General features: G+C 50.4%; 1 protein-coding gene across 2 annotated transcripts in view; it reads right to left on the minus strand.

The window, feature by feature from the left end:
• TMEM94 (transmembrane protein 94) overlaps positions 1-3,615 on the minus strand; it is a 50,423-nt gene extending 46,808 nt beyond the window's left edge. Inside the window, exon 1 of one of the 2 annotated variants that reach the window (XM_037065671.1) lies at positions 3,498-3,615. The gene's annotated coding sequence lies outside the window, so the exon portion shown is untranslated. Of the gene's footprint in view, positions 1-2,321; positions 2,366-3,497 lie in introns of those variants that run through there. The other variant, XM_037065678.1, reaches the window with a different exon arrangement.
• Positions 3,616-13,659: the final 10,044 nt, after the last annotated feature.

Consider the following 13,659-nt stretch of genomic DNA (forward strand, 5'->3'; position numbering starts at 1 on the left):
CACTAACAGACATGCCGTGTCCCGGGAAGGAGAGGGGTAAGTCTGATACAAGATATAAGGAGACAGATTGGGACTCAATATGAACGATATCTCTTACATAATTAGAACTGTATTTTTTTAAAAATGCAAATAGGCTGCCCCGAGAGGCAACAGGCTCCCCACAGTACAGAGATCCAAGCAGAGGCTGGGAAATGGGGAAGATGAGGAACACATCAGGTTGCAAATAAGAAAGCGATTAACTTTCTACGATCTCTTCTAACCCCGAGAGATGATGAAACCAAGAAATCCAGGGACTTCGACACATGAACAGACACTCCACATCAACTTTAGAGAGGTGGTGTGCCCTTTTTAAACACGCCTTTGGGCCTCTCTCCGGTGTATGTCCTGTCCAAGTGTGTTCCTCTATTTTCCTGTCTACTAAGGGAGACTTCTGCCATGAATCTTTTTTCCAAGAGGATCCTGAAATTAAGAAAACTGGGCTCATACAATTCCACTAAGATTTCTAGTTTCCCAAAGGCCCTGAAAGGGTCTCCTTGCCTTGGGAACCCCTGTCCTCAGTCCCTTTTGGCCTTTGGAGCTAGTAAAACCCCTTGCAGTGTGAGATGTGCCCAGCTTGACACAGGCCACATGTGGGTCTAAATCTGGCCCTTCCCCTACTCACCATGCCACGTGACCAACTGTTTACTACTGTCCTGGCAGCCACAGGCAAAGCTTATTATTACACAAACCCCTGCTCACCAACCAAACCACACATTCTGGCTGGCAGGCCCACTCGGAAGAAACACCCCTGCCGCACCGTGGCCTAGCTCAGGCACCCTTTGGTTCACCTGTGCTGTTGCTGACTGGTCCGGGCCTTCCAAGAAGCCAGGCTCAAACGGTATTTTCTAAAGGAGCCTATCTTTTAGGTAAAGAAACACACTGTCATGGAAATGACACGGACACAATAACAAGGTACAAAATGTTGACACACATCTAGCTGTGGAGAAGTGCCATGCGTGACCCGGGACCTTCTCATCTGGACAGCAGGGATGGATTTAGAGGTTTTGTGTCTTCCCAACTCTCACTGCTGTTGGAAGAGCTCACACTGGACTCGCCAGATGGGGTTCGTCAAAGCCTTGGGTGTAGGTAACAGGTACATTAGCATTACCCCTCTCCCTGCAGAGATGGTTCCCCAAGCCCAGCACTAGGGGAAGGGCAGCTGGGAGGTGGGTCCGGAAACCCAAGGGCTGCGACCTTCGTTTCCCATTTGTCCTGCAGGAGTTAAGCTTTTTCCGAAAGGCTGATTCTCAACACTAGGAGCTGGCACTCCCTAGCAACTTCTCAAAATAGAAATGTGAAGGGCTTTCTGTCTTCTCCCATCTCAAGACCCAGCCTGGCTCTCCCAGGCTAATCTGCTGATGTCAGGTCACCACACAAGGAGCAGGGTCCGGGTAGGGGTTGAAGGGAGGGTAACTCTCAATTATTTGGCAGATTATCAAGGGGTTTGTTTGCACTCCGCCTCCCCAGTCAATGTGCTGCTCCGTGGTATCCAACTACAAGTGGTTTTCCTTCCCGCAGTTCTGACAAAAAGGACCAGTAAGCAAGAAACTCAAGTTAACGTGGCAGCTAAAATAAGACTCACAGAGCATCTGTGGGGTTCATCTGAACATGCTACCCCTAGTTCCAGGCTTAATGACAGTCTATGCTCTGGTGTGTTTTGATCTTCATGGTGATTTTCAAACTGTTTAATCCACATATTACTTGTATTTGCCTCTCTAGGTAACGAACCTTATTTTTGCCTTTTTAAAAAAATTTAAACTACCTCTTTGGAATACTAAGATCAGCACTTCTTTTTGCCAAGATCACTATAAAGACACACCGCAGTGGTATTTCTTCTCTCTTCAGCGGTTCTCACTCAACCTTTCCCTGCCTCTGCTCGGTTCTTACACAACACACGCCCCTTAGTAGCATCCCTAATGGCACTACAGCGGTTCCCAAAAATGGAGGAAGAGGCCACTCTGCCCCGACTCCACCCCTCGCTGCCTTCCCTGAGAATTATGGTAATCATTTATGTCCCCAAGTGCAGAGAAAGATCACAGTAAATATTATGACAAGAAATCAGCCCGTGAACTGCCTGCTGGTGACTCAAAATTAATAGACACAAAAATGTATTAAGAACCTAGTCAGTGCTAGACCCTATGCTAGAGACCCTTTGTATACCGCCCCATTTCAAGCTCCAACTCCCCTACAAGAGGCCCAGAGAGGTCAGGGAACTTGAATTTCTCAGATCACACCAGGAAACAACGGGCTCCAGTGGATAAAACACAAGGATCGGGACTTACGGGGCTCCGGCCCTGGCGCTCAGTGACCCTGGCCCTGCCTCTCCCAATAGTTGGTCTCCATATCTGTAAAACAAAGTTAAAAATCCCCTCTCCTCAGATTTAGAAGCTCACAGACAAGATGCAAAATACATGAAATATGCACGTGTTTAAAAAAACAGACAAAACCTCCCTCTCCTCACTTCCATCTTCTAAGAGTACCAGACATAACTAACTGAATTACGCCACTAAAGCCGAATGCCTTGGACAAAGCATAAGAAAACTATCCCCTCTTCCAACGTGCAAAATCCCACACTAGAAGCAAAAAGACTCAATACAGAGCTCCCTCCTGTTTTCCCCCTCAAGAGCCACACAAAACCTCTGAGCAGAGGGTGGGTTGTAGCAGCACGTGACGGAATCAGTGAGCACACCGAAGTGCAGCCTGTGGTTGCTCCAATGAAAGGGGCGCGGGGTTTCCCTCCTGTCTGGCACAGGGCACCAGATGGGGGCTCACACCAGCACACGAGGGACTGTAAGAACTGGACCTGAGGGGTGTGCGGCAGAGGAATGAGAACACAGCATAGAAATCAGTTTATAGGATGCCAACTATTGTGTTCCTCTGGTTGCTTCCAATGAGTCTTTAAATGAGTTTGGTTACAATGGAAGGAAGGAAAGAAGAAAAAAAAAAGGACACAGAAGCCTGTGAGCTAGCTCCATCCATCGGGACACAGGAGACTCGGTCAACCCGAGGGTCAGGGCAGCAGCTGAGGGCGCGCGCAAGGGAGACAACCGTCTGTGTTGGGGTCGTGGTGGGGCCAGGGACGGGGACTCCCAGATGCCTATAAATACACTAGACGTCAGCGGCGGAAGCCCTCTGGGCCGGAGCCCAGCCGCGACAAACCCCGGGCAGGTCTCTTTGTTGGTGGGAGAGTTAGATTTTTGACACGAGACCCCCACAGTGGGCCTAGCCAGAGCCGAGGGCAAGTATGAGCACCTGGGGGTAAGAAATGCGCAGGAGCTGAAGGTCAGAGCCAGTCCCTTGACACACCCTCCGAAGGGATCCCCGGAGGCCATTCCCGGGGTGCAGACCCCAGCCTCCCCTCCCCTCGGCCAAGAATCAGAGGACGGGTGAAGCGGAGCCCCACGCCCCCTTGCTCCCTTGTGCCCCTTGCTTCGGGCCATAGGGCTTCTCGTACTTACTCGAGCCCGGGGATCTGTCTTCCTCGCCCGCGTCCAGTCCCTCCCTACCCCCTCCTCACTTAGGGTCCCCTCCTCCAGGGGCCGCAACCATGTCTGTTACTGGCAACTATAAAGGGACTTCCCTCCCTTCTCAGACAACGGAGACGCCATTTAGCAAGCTAAAACTATGGGCGTCGATTGGTCAAAACCCGAGATGGGCGGGGGTTACTGGCTTATTATTGGCTGTGCAGCATGCTAGGCTGTGGCTGCAACCGCCCCTTTGGGAGCCTGGCGGAATCAAGTCCCAAGTGATCCCAGCCTAAGAGCACGCACCTACTGTGCACTCCCTGGCGTGATACCCAGGCGCTTTCTGGTGCAGAGGTCCTGACCAGTGGCGAGGGCAGGGCTTCCTCCTCGATTAGTTTCTTTACCCTATTATCCTAAAAAGATGGATAGAGGCACCCACCTCCACACTTTTTTTTTTCTTTCCTGTTTTAACTAAGCCCTTTGGAGATTGAGTACTTTTAACCTCCGTCCTTGTTGCCTGGAACAAATGCCTAGAGACGCTTTGCTGGGAGTCCCTCAGGGACTAATACTGCGTCCGAACCAAAGCTGGCGAATGGAAGGCAATACTGCCGTTTTTTTCCCTTCGGTGGTTGAACTCTCAAGGGGAAAAAAAAAGTTAAAAATTTTTTTCTAGAAAATTAGAGAAATCGCCTGGGAGACCTCTCTTGGGAAAACAAAGCAAGACTGTGTCAGTATTTACTCCTGTTTTCCCAGAGATCCAAGTCTGGAGACTTGGTTTTTTGTTTTTTTCTTTTTAAATCTGTTTATAAAATTGGAAGAGAGTTATAAGGCCCTGGGAAATAAAAAACCCCTTCTCCCTGTTAAATGAATTTAATTATGTAGCTAAAAATCTCCTCAGCTGGACAAGAAGGTGCCGTTTCAGTAACTAATCTTGTATGTTTGAGCTGTTTTAGCTGTGGCCTAAAAAACACTGGTAGAATCACGTCACTTTCCTGCATGCAAAAATCTTATGCAGTTTGTTTCTGCAAATAGGCAAAGTCCATATCTCTCTGCCTGGCATTCAATGCCCTCATAAACCAACTGAGACCTGTCTTCAGGCTTAACTCCCCACAAGCCAAACTCTCCTGCAGCCATGCACATTCAACACTCTCCCCTAAATCAGCTATTTTTAACCTTTCTCATCTCATGGCAACGAAAAAACTACTAAAATTCTGCAGCATGCTGATCTGACAATAAAAAAATAGATATAGTTTTAATTCATTCACACCGTATGGCTATTACTGTGTTGGCTGTTGTTATGACTTTTTTAATTTGACAATCTAAGGGGAAAGAGGTCAGTGCCCCTGAGTCAATAGCAAGGTACTGCATGTTTTAAAACACCTTGCAGCACACCTGTTGAAGTCACTGCCCTAAATGCACCTGGGACCCTACCACCTCTGCTCCTTTGCAGGAGAGGCTCTGTGTGCTTTGAAGTTTCCTATTATTAACAGAGGGTGGTGGTACTTGGCACCAATTCAACGCCAACAAGAATCCCCAATTTGGAATGTGGTGAAGAAGGGAACTATTCAGGGCAAAACAGCTCAATTGTGTTAGAGCTTGGCTGGGAGGCAGCTCTGGGCCAGGCCTCGCTCCAGCTAGCCGGCTCTGCTCTGCTCCTCGCGAGTCTGCTTCGTGCTGTGCCACTCTGCTCCACTTGGCCGTCGTGGGCTCTGTCCTGGCCTGTGCTACTCTGCTCTGGAGAGACACCTTCGGTATTCCAGCTCAGACAGAGCATGAAGGGGAAGTGCACTCCCAGAGCCAGAGGGGAACTGACTTATATGGACAGAAATCCCTGCCTGGTCCCCACAGCTCAGACTGGGTGGGGAACACCTCAGTCCTTCCCATTGGTTAAAATACGATTCCAGGAACTCCTTTATAAGGGCTGGCTGAGATGGCAGAAAAGCTTTGCAGACCAGCAGGCTGGTGCAGGGGCAGGTAGTTCCATGTGGGTGTCTCCCTGGGGTGCAATTTGCAATACCGGCCCCTGTATAGGCTCTATTCTTTAAAATTTGAGTCCACTTAGCCACCAGGAGCCCTTCTTAGGAAATATCTTCTTTCTCAGGACCCACACTACCAATAAAGCCAAGATGCAATACATACCCATCCTATCCTGTAGGTTCACCTCGAATTCTGCCTGCCCAAAAGCCCTCCCCAACTCTCAGTGTTTGAAACTCTCTATGGCACCGTGCCTCTTTTCTTGTTGCCTCCACTATGTCCTTTACAAAACTATGCTTTGTACACCATTGCTTTTATAAGACCTCAGGCTCCCTGAAGGCAGCTGGCTTGTCCTGGCAGTCCCTTAGTCAGGGCTGAGTAGCCCGGGAATGCTTGCGGATTGCACTAGTCAGTGGCCTCTGTCTTAACGTCTTTCCCCTTCACCCCAAAAGGTTTACATGGCTACAGCTGGAAGGTTAACGAACACAACATAAGAATCCTGCCCTGTTCCACCCTGTACCCCCTCTGCCCACCACCCCACTCCGGCCACACTTGTTTCTCTACTTCGTTGGGTTTTATGAATGTTACTCAGCCAAGCTGAGCGGAGGGAGCACCTGCCAGTTTTGGGGGCTGTGCTGCAGCCCTTCGTTGCCTGACCATCCCCTCGGAGTCTTCCCAGCCACACAACTTCGCTGAAGAAGTCAATCAAGTCACTCGAGCCAAAGCATGCCAATGCAACCACGCTAACTTCACCTTGGCTAGCCTTTCGGTGCCTCTGAGGTCCCTATGGCCACATTTAGTTGGTTGTCTAGTAACCCCAGGGAGCTATACCAATCCTTCGTTTTTCTGCAGCCTCCCTTGGCTCGCCCTATCAAAATGGCCTTGATGAGAAGACGAGGACCTTCCAGTGGAGATTTCTCATCTGCTTCATCTGCTTCTATTTCCCTCTCAGCATTCCTCCAAGCAGGAAATACTCCTCTCCCTTTCCCCATCTGTATCCTCAGTCCCTTGCCTGACCCCAGCCTAGTTCCCATTTCTAGGCTTAGCTTATGTTGTTTGCTGTGCCTGAAATGCCCTTCTCACCTCCTTTTGTCCTTTAAGTTCAGGGTGACTTGTCCCTGCTCTGTTTTCTCAAAAGTCCCTGTAGATAAGTGTATCATTTCACTTACCACATTGTTTTATATCTTTGGCAGGAAAATAATATCAATAATGCATTAGTATTCACAGCCTCTCTCTCTCCCTCTGCCTGCTTAGGGGGGATGCTGTCTGCGCCTGTTAGGTGCTCAGATCACCGCACACTGTCAGGATAGTGGGTGAAAGGTGGGATGGAGAGGGGCTGAGCCCTGAGTGGTTTGGTTAGCTTTGGACAGGGTGGGGAGTTACCGGTACCTGAGGGCAGGGGGGTTTTAGAAGGGGGCAGGAGAAAGTGAAGAGAGAAGAGCTAAGAGGGTGTGGATTGAGAAAGAGCTGGAAGAAGTTTGGAGGAAGGGAAAGAGAAGCTGTAAGGCAGAGTGAGAAATGCCTGTGGCGAACAGGTGAAACCCCTTTCCCTGATTCCTCTGATACTGTAAACAGAACCCGGGAACCTCACGGGTAAAGACAGAATCCTCCTTAGCAGATAGGAGGGAAGGGAAAATAAAAAGTAGGATTTTAAGAAGGTTTCTTGTCAATCATTGACGTAATTCCCCCCTTGGCATTTTTCTCAAGAAGCTTCAGAAGGATTTGAAGTTTCATTGCAATTATTTTGGAGGCCAACTAACTTCTCTTTGGGTGTAATTCTGTGCAGAGCTGGGACATACCACGGCAGGGCTCCATATAGTTAATAGCATCACGTATCTATGTGTCCTTTCTCTTCCCGTGGGCCCCTTGACTCCGAGGACTGTGTCCCATTCCCCTTTGTGTCACTACTGATTCACAAAGTACCTGGCACACAGCAGGCACCTAACAAATGTTTGTTGAATAAATGAGCTGATATCCAATTTTCCCCTCTCTCTAGTATGCTCAATTGCTTCCTTTTCATTGGCTCTTTCCCCTAGCTGTATACACACATTCATTGCTCTTTCTCTCTTAAAACAAAAGAAGGAGGAGGGTGCAGGCGAGAGGGAAAGAGAAGGCAAAGAGGAGGAGGAGGAAAGAGAGGAAGAAGGAGGAGGAGGAGGAAAGGAGACGACCTTCAGCATTAAACGCTCTGACCTACGTGACAGTCTCTGCCACGCAGCTAAGGAACCAACGAGCAAGAGGCCCCTTCCCCTCTGCCATGTTATGTCTCTGTTACACTAGCCAGTGTGGTGACACCCAGGGACTTCGCCTTAGCTGTTACGGCAACAGAGACTCACCGCTTCACTCCTTTTGCGACCTTGTGGAATATTGAAGAGCTATAACTGAAAAATTCATGTCATGTGACCTTACAGAAGATGCTTCAAAGTTGTCAAAGCAGCCTGGAATGAACCCCTTCAAAACTGACCGCCGACATTGCACGCGCTGTGTTGGCTTCCCTGCCAGCCGGTCAGCACATATTTACTGGGTCCCCGTGTGTGCCAGGCCTGGGCCTGGATGCTAGGCCTAGGATGATGAACAAACCGAGAGGATCCCTGCCTTCAAGTCAGTATTGCAGCGAAAGGGACAAGACCTTAAACAAATAAAGGATTACATGGCATCCCAATGACCGCACCTTGGGTGGCGTGGAAAGGCTTTCCTGGAGAAGTGATGTGGAAGCTGAAATCTGCAGGAAGACTGCAGGTGAGCCAAGCAAAGGGAATGAGGACAAACGTTGCAGATGGTGGGGGTGGGGTATGAGCAAAGGCCCTGGGGAAGGAAGGCATGAGACTAAGGAACATAAGGGGGCTCCTACCTAACTGGAGCAGGAACAGGGAAGAGCAGAGTTGAGAGAAGCAAGGCTGGACAAGTCAGGGGCGGCTCACGCAGGGTCTTCTGCACCATGTTTAGAGTTTTGAGTTTCATTCTGAAAAACAGTTGGCGGATTTTAAACTTAAGAGTGCCCTCACCTGATTGGCATGTATAAAAATCCTCGGTTTGGCTGCCGAGTAGAGAATGGATTGTGGAGAAGCAAGAACAGTCTGAGACCCCCAGAGAGGAGGCTCTGAGTGAAAGAGCCCCTTGCTAAGGCGGTAGCAGCCCGGGTGGCAAGACATTGATGTGTTCGAGAGATTCTGAGCAGGCAGACCAGGCCAAATGTAGTGACTGATTGCACTTAAGTTCAGGGAGAAAGAAGGAGAAAGAACTCCTAGTTTTCTACGCCCGGATGTCATATGATGTTAGTTATAAAAACGAAGTGCCTCTGTTCAGCCCTAGGTGCTTCGAAAAGGCAGGTTTGGTGTAAAAAAAGTATCATCCAGAAAACATACTTGCTTATTTACAAGGCTTCGCTTCATCTGGATTGGAGACGTGACAGGTGAGTCAGAAAACGTGAGGGCTGCTTCACATTTTTGAACAAGGAGTGACGCGCTGAGTCACATCCAAGCAGAAACAAGCCTGTCCCCCTCCCACTCCAGCCTCCTCATCCTTGCAACATCCTTCCAGCCTCGTCATTTGTTTAAAGGGGGCAGGATGGGACAGCGATTGCTCCAGGTCCCCAGGCTGAAGTTCTTTTAACATGACTGAGATACACACCACACTCAGAATTCGGGGCCCTCACCAGCAATCTGCGTCAGGACCCGCGTTCTGCCAAGGGCGGGTGAGCAACAACTGTCATTCAGACCAACCTCTGGCTGCTTCCAGGCTCTTTGAAAGGAGGGACCGAGTGGTCAAAGGAAGTGAGCAGACGGTTCACACAAGAAGAAACCAAGTACCAGGCATTGATTTGGGGGGAGGGGCATTGATCTCACGAGTGAGCAAAGAACAATTCAATTAAAATGAACACAGAGGTGACAGGTCTACCCATTCAGTTAGGGAAAACAGTAAAACGTCATAATGCTGAGGCTGTGGTTTGTATAAACTCATCCATTCATACATTATTTTTTTAATTACAATGTACATGGTTACCATACCTTTGCTGGGCAATCTGACAGCAGGCAGTAAAGACCCAAAATGATCGATTCTGTCCTGACCGTCTCTTGTTATGGCAATACAACTTCAGGAAGTAACTCCAACGCGCTGTGTAGGTGGGGAGTAACTCACACCTTAAACTCACCAACGTACACAATGTTATGTGCCACCTAGACCTTATTTTTAAAAGGAGGGAGAGAAAGAATAAGCTAGGCCATTCTAGGGTTATCCGTGAGGGTCACGGCGTGACTTGGAGCACAGTGTAGATGGGGGGGGAGATCCCAGATTATTGCCCGAGGGCAGGCACCTCGAAAGAGGGAGTTTTCCTGAGGAAGGAGGCAGGATGGCTTGGAAACAGACACGGAAGCAAGGAACGGCAGGCTGCTGCTCCCCAAAGCCCAGGCCCCGGGGCTGCCCGCTCTGCTCCAGAGCTGCAGGGTACATGGCCCCTCCATGCGGAAGCCACTCCTTGGGAGGAGGGGCAGCAAGAGTGTCCCTGAGAGATGCTGAGCCTGTCGGAGAGCTTCCTCCCGAAGACATGAGGGCTCCAAGACAGTGCAGGAGGGAGGTTGGGAGGAAGACGGAGGTGAAGGAAATGGCCCAGAGGCTGTGACAAGGGTCAGTGGCCTGGCCTGGCCTTTGGTGTGGGGACTGAGCATCAGGGACCGGAAGAAGGGCCGGTGCAACGAGCTGCACGCTGAGTCTTCCTCGGCTGGAGAAACCTTTCTTCTAAGTTGTGAGGGGTGTCTGCAGAAGCTGCTCCTCTGGTTGTTCACTCAAGGGGTCTGGGGGGTGGGAGGGGGGCTCTGCTGTGAGTCCTGAGGACAAAGCAACTCTGTCACTCGTTCGTCCTCCTGAAGAGCGGCGCCAGAGCAGAGTGCACCCCCCACCATCGCAGCACTTGGCTGCTTTCCCTCAGCATAACTCCAGTCTCTGGGCGACAATGAGTGTCTGCCCGAAGGCCTCGTTCGTGATAGCCCCAACTGGAAAGCAGCACAAGCGGCCACGGGAGAACGGACAGTCAGACCCACCCAAGGGAACACCACGCAGCAGTGAAAATAAACGATCCCACAGACGTGATGCCAAAGGGAAGAAGCTGGACAGAAGAGATGGCACTGTGTGATTCCATGTACATGAACTTCTAGGACCGCGATGGGGGTGGGGGATGAGGGCTGACTTCAAAGGGGCATGAGGGAAATTTGGAGGGGGGTGAAGGAAATGCTCTATATCTTGTTTAAACTTCAGAGGTACATAGGCTTATACGTTGATCACAACTCCTCAAACTATACCCTTAAAATGTATATGTTTTATTGTACTTAAATTACACCTCAGTAAGATATTTTTATCTCCTCTCTCAGCTGCGAGTGATTTTGCCGCAGGGTTATTCAGCAACGCCTGGAGACATTTTCAGTTGTCACAACTAGGGGGCTGCTAGTGACCCTCTAGTCGGTAGAGACCAGAAAGGTTGACGACCTCCGGGTCCTGTGCATGCCCAGGAAGAGCCGCGCTGACCCGGAGTGGAAGCCATACTTCACCGCACAGCAGCAGGACCTGGGACTAATCGACTTTGCGATTAGTCCCCTCAGGGGGGTTGGCGCAGTACAAGAACCGGGTGCAGCTGAAGGCCCTGCTAAAGGAGGTCGGGGCCGTTTTCCGAGGAGCCAAGGACGTTATTAATTGCCTGAAGATGAATGAGAACACACCCTCCCCTGACACTTTTAAGCAGAGAAACGGGACAGTCAGGTTTGGGAGGAAGAAAGATGAATTTGTAGATGAACTAGAAAAAGGAACCAGTGGAGACAGGAAGCCAGCGGATGTCTCCCAGGTGCCAGCTGCCAAGACAGCCAGCCAGCCTTATTCCCAGTTCATCCCCAGGAGCGGTCGCCCACGCACGTGTCCCCAACACCAGCTCCACACTTCTCCATCTGGCACTCCGGACGCGGTTTTGCACGGCTTCTTAGCAATGTAGGTGTGGGAGCCGTGAGCACAGACGGGGCCCTGCTGGTTCTGAACCCCTCACAGGGGGTTTACAGGCTGTTTACAGGCATCTACTCCTGTGTCCTGACAGGGTCGCCTCTTTTGTTTAGGAAAATACTTGGTCACTATTTTAAGGAAAGATGAGGCCCGAAATGCCTCAGTCTGCAAGCCTCAGACCAGTAAGAGGCTGAGCCCAGATGCTGTGCGTTACAAATGAATGAAACACTTGGAGTTGGCAAGAAAGAGAGGCAAGAACAGAGAGGGGGCTGAGCAATGTGGAGGGAGGTTGGAGCCTGAACTGTGGAAAGGGCAGAGGCACTTTGAGGGAAAAAACTCCCTGACATGGATCCAAAGTTGCTCGTGTTTCTACAAGGTAAATCTGTGCACCTCCCCATCTCCACCCCGACCCTCAGTAGAAATATCTCCACGTATAGGTGTCTGTGTGAGTGGTTGGTTTAGTAAAACTGAAGGGGCAGGGGTGTGTTTCACACCTCGGTCAGTGCTGTTGGATAAGGAACAACAACGACGCTGATGGGATTGTGGGAGCATCTGTTCAGCTGGGAACCAGAAGCGACCAAGAGGATGGAAGGTCCTGCAGAGAGTTCTTTCAAATGGGGCTTCACCTAATATTGTCTAAAAGGACGAAGGAAGTCCCCTGCTGTATCCGAGCTGCGTGTGCAGGCGGTCACAGGGTCCTCTACAGCTGGGTGGGTCTGATCTGGTAGCTGCGCTGACGGGAGCGGGAGCGGAAAGCCAGCTTCCTCCCAGAGCAGTGGAACATTGGCTCAGCGACAGAGGGGGACACGTGACTGCAACTGGACAGAGAGCTCTGGAGAAGCAGGAGAAGGTCCCGCAGAGGAATGCTCTGTCAGTGAATGTCAGGACTCAGGACGTGTAGGATAACAGACGCATTTCCCGGCACACAAACAGCTACTTTCAGCTCCCGGCTTTCCCTCTTGGAAATACTGTATTTTTAGGACTAGTCTAAGACACACCTAGGTTTTAGAATAGGAAAATAGAAAAAAAATTTTTGCAGCAAAAAATGTGGTAAATTATTTAATAACCTGTAACCCGGCTCCACCACCACCACCGCCCCCACAGTGAGCCAGATAAACTACATTCAGACTATAAGACGCACCCCATTTCCTCCCCAATTTGGGGAAAACAGTGTGCTCTGTCCTGAGGTTACTCAAACCTCAGGACAATACAGTACTTTCTTCTGCTGGTTCCTGGGCCACCACTCTGCCCTGGTCCTCTCCCACCCCTCTGGTTCCTCCTGCTGCATCCCTTGGGTTAACTCCGCCTCCGGTCAGTCCCTAGATATTGGGGGAGGGGAGGTCCTCCTCTCTTCTGGGTTACAGTCTCAAAATGCAGGCCTGTTTTCCCTCAATACCATATTCATGCAAATGGCTCCCCCATTTCTTTTTTTTTTAATAGAGCTGCTTGTTCTTTTTTTTAAGATTTTATTTATTTATCTTTAGAGGGGAAGGAAAGGAGAGAGGGAGAGAAATATCAATGTATGGTTGCCCTTGGTGTGTCCTCTGCTGGGAACTGGCCTGCAACCCAGACATGTGCCCTGACTGGGAATCGAACCGCGATCGTCTGGTTCACAGGCCCGCGCTCAATCCACTGAGCTACACCGGCCAGGGTGCTCCCCCATTTCTATCAGTCTTAATCTCTCCTCTAAACCCCAGCTTCACGGACCCAACTGCTTACTTGACACCTTGACTTGGATGTCTAATAGTCATCTCCCATTTAGAACATCCAAAACCCAGCCTCTTCCCTGTACCGGCTTCCTTCTTCCGATGCCCCCCTTTGCAGCCCAAACCTGGATTCCTTTCCTTCCTCACTTCCCACATTCAATTATCAGCGAGTTCTCTCAGCTCCAACTCTGACTGACGCCCCTCACCTGCCCACTTCTCATCTTAAGGAAAGAATCTCAGCCGAATAGGATTCTCCCACAATCCCACTGGTGTCCATTTCTCTCACTCCCAGCTCTGCCAGCCAGTCCAGGCCACCAACAACACCGGCCGTGCTGCTGCAATGGCTCTTGACTGGGCTCCTGCTTCCTCTCCAGCTGCTCCGCATCTGGTCTCTGCCCACCCGCCGGAGGCATCTGATGTTCACAGCCTGAGTCAGATCGGCCGCTCCCGGGCCTGAGCTCCTTGAATAGCTTCCCATGATACCCTGAAATCTCAGG

This window comes from Sturnira hondurensis, unplaced genomic scaffold (assembly GCF_014824575.4).
Source record: "Sturnira hondurensis isolate 20B ecotype Veracruz unplaced genomic scaffold, ASM1482457v3 Scaffold0001221, whole genome shotgun sequence".
Taxonomy (NCBI): domain Eukaryota; kingdom Metazoa; phylum Chordata; class Mammalia; order Chiroptera; family Phyllostomidae; genus Sturnira; species Sturnira hondurensis.